Source organism: Sinocyclocheilus rhinocerous, unplaced genomic scaffold (assembly GCF_001515625.1).
Source record: "Sinocyclocheilus rhinocerous isolate Xijiao unplaced genomic scaffold, SAMN03320098_v1.1 scaffold166, whole genome shotgun sequence".
Classification (NCBI taxonomy): Eukaryota; Metazoa; Chordata; class Actinopteri; order Cypriniformes; family Cyprinidae; genus Sinocyclocheilus; species Sinocyclocheilus rhinocerous.
The window spans coordinates 2,090,338-2,096,931 of record NW_015633186.1 but is presented as its reverse complement, the minus strand read 5'-3'; the positions used below and the strand labels follow the sequence as shown (position 1 = coordinate 2,096,931).

General features: G+C 36.2%; 1 protein-coding gene across 1 annotated transcript in view; it reads right to left on the bottom strand.

The window, feature by feature from the left end:
- LOC107743664 (lissencephaly-1 homolog A-like) overlaps positions 1-2,840 on the bottom strand; it is a 60,782-nt gene extending 57,942 nt beyond the window's left edge. The window contains exon 1 of the mRNA XM_016557023.1: positions 2,665-2,840. The gene's annotated coding sequence lies outside the window, so the exon portion shown is untranslated. The remainder of the gene's footprint in view (positions 1-2,664) is intronic.
- Between the last annotated feature and the right edge of the window lie 3,754 nt (positions 2,841-6,594).

The window sequence follows — 6,594 nt, the reverse complement described above, 5'->3', positions numbered from 1 at the left end:
CACAACTGTTGATTTTAATAATGCATTAGTAAATGTTGAAATTAACATTAAGATTAATAAATGCTGAAGAACTATTGATCATTCTTAGTTCATGTTAACTAAAGTAGTTAACTAATGAACCTTATTGTAAAGTGTTACCAATATTAATATAAATTCTGTCCAGTTCTACCGTGTTACTTTCAGTAAAAGTGTGGTTATTTTATTGGCTTGTGTTTTTTAAATTCAGTATTATTAAAATTATTGAGTTAAATTAAAAAGTCTTACAAAATAACTTATATATATTATTTAATAAAATCAAAGCATTTTCGGTTTCGGCCCAGAATTTTCATTTCGGTCCATCCCTAAACACAAATGTTGATTGATAGAAGTGTAATCTGTTACCAGCATTTCCCATGCATCTCAAACCCAAAAACAGTCCTGCAAGTCTGTCATTTCAATAGTTTCTTTAGTTTAAGGCAGATGGCAAAAGGAAACATCCCTCTTTGTGGAATTGTGCAAGCTGGTAAACACAGCGGGCCAATAAAGCTTGGACTAATAATCACTTTTCTCATTCCCTTGATGGAATTGCCATGATTACCGGATCACAGTACATTTCCACTAAGGGAATGCTGAGTAGCAGCTCATCTGAATGGCAGAGAGTTTAAAAGATCAGAAGACGTGAGCTGAATATACAATGTAGCAGAACATTGTTATAAAGCATGACGTGTCATGCCAGACACTGAAATTATTTATTAATTAATATAGACACTACTATTCAGAAGTCTGAGGGCTGTAAGATTTTATTAATAAAAGAAATTAATACTTTTATTCAGTAAGGATGCATTCAATAATTCAAATGTGACAGTAAAGTCATTTATAATTTTACAAAAGTTTTTTTTTTTTTTTTTAATAAATGCTGTTCTTTTGAACTTTCTAAAAAAATGTATCTCAGTTTCCACCAAAATATTAAGCAGCACAAGTTTTCAACACTGATAATAAATGTTTCTTGAGCACCAAAAAACAGAAGGATTTCTGAAGGATCATGTGACAATGAGTCTGGAGTAATGACTGCTGAAAATTCAGCTTTGCCGTCACATGTATAAATGACATTTTAAAAAATATATTTGAATACAAAACAGGTATTTTAAACGGCAACATCATTACCATTTTAAAAGCATCTTTATCAAATAAATGCAACCTTTATGAGAATTAAAGCGTCTATACAGCTGAGTTAAGACTGCTTAAAATTTAAAGATGCAATGCCACATTACAGCCAGACTAAATTATGCCAGCTCAGATCCACCCAGTGTCAAAGCACACAGTTGTAATTGGTGTGTAAATGCATTTAAGACACCTTCAAGCAGCATTAAACAGTCTGAGTTGAGACACCGAAATGCCACTTCAGAAGCACTTCTGTGCCACCTTTGCAAGGTAAATTTGGCATAAGAGACATTAATGTCTTTCAACAACATTAAACAGTTTTAATGTACGTTGATAATTATGTTTAGTGAACTTAAGCTATAACATGCCTGTAATCATCAGCAACCATCCATGTTACCTGTCAAACAACTAGAGGGAGTGTACAGCAAACTTGGCACGATATCTTAAACCATTAGAGAATATCCAAAGCAAACAAGGTACCACATTTATTCAAAGCATTCACACCTTGATAAGCAACATGCACACACTTGCTTTTTCAGCATGCTTACATTTGCATGCAAGATGCTGTTAGTTATGCAGTAAGCAGTCATTAAATTAGTGCATTAATTGCTGCCTACATCTTTGCGCTGATATTTACTGCAGAAGTGATAATCACATCACGGCAGATCATCACAGTAGTGTCCCGATGAGCAGAGCAGTTCCGGTCTGCATGCAAAGAATCAGCTGACCTACATTTGTGACTGGTCCAAATCTTCAGCTCAACCCTAATGAAAGCATGTTATATACGCAAACGTGCTTAACAATTGTCAAACACCTCGGTTATGTTTCATAACCTTGAAGTAAACGAACATATAACGTCACGCTGTCCGAGTCGAGCATCTCATTATGTTTTGAGAAACAGCCAAGGTGTTTGATCATTTTGAAGCGCGTTTGAATACGAAACATGTCAGGTTAATAATTATCGATCATAACTAACTCCAAATATGCTGTCAGTGTCTTGGTAGGAAGTTCACTAGGTTTTGCAACACAGCCCTCATCACCCTTATTCTCAACCGGTATGCAGCAAAAATGATCATTTGAATGGTCTAATTTTTCTGTGTTTACCCAAACAGAACTGCACACGGCAAGGTCAACATTGAATTTAACGTTTAGAGATGATAAAACAGAGGTATGCGTTGACACGGGCGTTAGCCAACTGTTGCTAGCTAACATGACATTGATGAAACGACGTGTTGAATCGCCGACAACATACGCCTCTCACGAGCCACTAAAACTGCAGACCTGGGCGGGATAGTTTCTTATATTTATAGCGATAACGTTCACACAACACACACCCGTGGAGCTGTCGATATATTCACGGCTAAAGGAGAAAAAACAGAAGCTGAAGTATTCCTCCAACGGCCGCGTCCGCCATTTTGAGACACCGAGAAAAGGAGACGCAAAAATTACAGCTACAACAGCACTTCGACCGGCGATTTTTATCAAACACAAGCGCGAAGAGAGACACAAATGAGCTTTTCTTACCATAAAGAGTCAGCACTGAAGGTTCTTCCTCAGAAGACGCTGGTAAGGAACGAAATAAGTGTTATTTTCGTGTTGAAAAGGGGGGCTGAAGTCTTGTGGTCTGCTCCTTGCAGCGCCGCATTCGCCTCTACGGCACGGAAGCGCGCATGGGCTGACTTCAGCAGGCGGAGGCGCACACGCCCTTCAATCTCACACCCTCCTTTCAAATACTGTGGGCGTCTCTTCAATAAATATGCACCTCATCGCCTAGTTTTGCGGATAACTTCAAAAACGGACCGTGAAAAATTATTTCTCACTTGAGCCACATCAATGACTTTAATCTGGGTACAATCAGAGCGCGTGACCTCTATTTGTGAGAGTCAAAACAGCACCTGTATCATGCTCAAACCAGTTTACATTATTAAGGGTTTGATTGTAATTTTTCAATCACCTGAAGCAAAATATGTGACCCTGGACCACAAAACCAGTCATAAGTAGCACGGGTATGTTTGTAGCAATAGCCAACAATACATTGTACGGGTCAAACTGATTGATTTTTCTTTTATACCAAAAATCATTAGGATATTAAGTAAAGATCATGTTCCATGAAGGAACTTCCTACCGTAAATATATCAAAACTTAATTTTTGATTAGTAATATGCATTGCTAAGAACTTTTTTTGGACAACTTTAAAGGCGATTTTCTCAGTATTTAGAATTTTTTTGCACCCTCAGATTCCAGATTTTCAAATAGTTGTATCTCAGCCAAATATTGTCCTGTCCTAACAAAGCATACATCAATGGAAAGCTTATTTATTCACTCAATTTCAAAAGATTGACCCTTATGACTGGTTTTGTGGTCCAGGGTCACATATTTATATTTATGTCTATGGTTGTTATAGTCTTCATAAAGTTTATACATGTAACTATTGTACACAGTGAGTACATTTATGTTTACTCTTTGAAATGTTTTGTGTTTAGACAGTATACACAACGTTTAAATGAATGTAATCACATGTTGTTTTCAAGTTTCTTTATTCATTTTAATACAAAAGGATACTCGGACCAAAAATAATTAGATTGATATTTAGAAGAATTGACATTAAGGTACCACTCATTAAAGAAACCAAAACAAACATACAAAGGGCATGACAAATATTTCATGTTGAAAACAGAATACAGAAAAGAAAAAAGAAGTGATCGGTTTGTTCAACACCAGATGACATTGAGACCGAACACTGTAGGTTTGCTCTATGTAGATTTCCTCAGATAATTTATTTTTTATATTCTAGTTTATAATGGGTTTGTGCAGATTATTTAAGAGAAAATGTAACAAAATGTGCTGCAGACTGAGGGTAGAGGGTGTCTTAATTGTGATATTTCTTTTAAATTACTGGTGTACAGCAAATCATTTGATAAGAGATTTAATTGATGCTTTTTAAATGTCCAATCGTTTTCTTCTGACAATTAAAAAATACGTTTTCTTTGTTTTATATGCACACTTTCACACAGAACATAAAGATTTGTGATTAAACTGTAATTTGAAGAATATTATGAATATTACACCCAGGAAGACATTCAAGACACTTCAAATTAAAGATTGTAATTCAAAAAGAAAGAAATGAACAAAAATAACTGCCATTTTGTTTCTGCGCCTTTGATGTCAATAAAACCCAAACACTGTTTGAATCCACTGGTTTGTTCACTATGAGATGTGCAACTATGGAAGCTTGAATATATTCAATTGAGATCATATTTAACATTCTTAACTGCAGATTGGTTACTTGTTATTTTTTAAGCCCAGGAGAAACCTGAGGTTAAGTGCCTGGCTCAAGGACAAACTAGAGACAGGATTTTCTCATTAACCCTTCAGTTCAAACTAAGGTCACGCTTACTCAACAATGAAATTGTGATGCATCTGTTACCAACTCAGAGCTTTAACCACTAAGCTACCACCAGCATATTAGGCATATTCCTAATAAGTTACTATGGCATCTTGTTGGTAAATACTTAATTTTGAAATCATTAAGATCCTATTGAACTCCAGTTTCAATGTTTTGATTCAAATCTAGTTCATATATTCTAATGCAATACCTCAAAAATTGCGTTTATGTCCATTATCAATGAATGTTAATAATATATTGACTACAGCACACCCATGTGGCACCTAAAGGTACTGAAGTAGATATTCAAGGATTTCAGTCCAACATTGCAAAATCCATCAAGAAATGATTAAGCAGATATAAAAGAAATACAGTTGCCCAACCTTTTGACTTATAGAAGCTTAAATAGGCACAAATCTCACATAATTACATATTCTTGTTTATAAATATCAGTTACATTGCTTTTCCCCACCAATTTTCAGAGATTTGAACCATTTTTAAACAATTTTACTTTTTGTTTTATAGGGAAATACAACCAGGCTAGCAGTTTTCTTGCATCCATGTGCACAATCCAAGATGCACTTAGTTCCAGCATATTGCTTCATACACAGTTTGAGCACAGCAACAATTTTGACATTTGCAGGACACACACAAAGCATGTACACAAACACATCGTCCTTGATCTTTTTTTTGGTATGTTACACATCGAAGCAGCCCATCTTATTCCTCTTTTGTCAGTCCTATATGACACCACACAAAAGCCCGGCACTGGAAAGTGCAATAAATACTGCTAGGGAGGAACCAAACACGAGTCTCGCAAGTTTCTGAACCTTGTGCCAAGTAATTCTGGAGAATATACTGATCGGATCTTGAAAACCACGATATTAGTAGCACATCTTCATCTTAACAGGTTGCACGAGTCCATCCGTTATCAATGATGTACGTATAAAAATATCATCACGATATTGTTCTGTTGCAGCAGCTTTGGAGGAATCCTCTGAATCCGTTTCTGCACTAGCATGGACAACCATAAAGAGACATACACACATGAACACGCACACATACACACTTTTAAAGTGAAAAAGTGTTTCAGCACAACAGTCTAATTCAAGCTGGACATTTCAAATCAGTATTTCAATCAAAATGAATCAAGTACCTGTCTAACCCCAATGACAAAGCTTTATACAGCTTCCCAATGTATTTCTATAAAACAGACATGGCTTAAATTAACGTTTACATGAAAGATCTAACGGCTTCTCATGTACTTTTACAAGATTCCTTGTTTTACAGACGCCACCGATCTAAAATGATTGGTTGAGAACTCGCATCTGTAAAGTTGCATCGATCTGGTCTAAAGGCAGCAGCCACGGCGAGCGTAGAAATAACGCATGGGACACAATACTAGCATTCGGCCCTGAGACTAGACCTTTAGAGTTTACATTCTCAAGCCCATGATTCTTGGATGTCTATCTCTGTTGAATTAAATGGTGAACGTCTCTCTTCTGGTGCGTAGTGTAGAAATCACCTGAGTTTCAGATAGGGAGGATCTCTCTACACTCGTGGGTTGCTTTGGGATGGATTGTGGTTATCCTGGGCTTAATTGTCTATATATAATTGTCTAAATTTGTTCTTCAAGCAGTTTTTGACAAAAAAGATTTTTATACATTTTATAGGTTAATATTTTAAACTAAAATATACTGTTGATGAAAATGACCAAAATACCACTGCAAGATATTTATTAACAAAGTTGGAATATGTGTATGTAGAGTAGAATAGAATGAATAGAACATAGAATAGAATAATTATATTCTGGGCTCAGATGAGAAGGAAAGAGATGGGGATGATGGATGGATAAGGCTCTGGTATAAAATGTCATGGTCATCCTTGGTCACCTCCAGTCTCATCTGCGCAAACTCGCAGAGGAAGGACTACATTCTCTCTGCTTCCTCCTGTAGACCTCGAGGGGTCGTGTTGTTGAATTGCACGTGTAAAACATCTGCTTTCATTCTCTTTACAGCTACAAACTACACTCTGTACACATTTTTGTCGCCTGTTCATGGTTCTCCCCT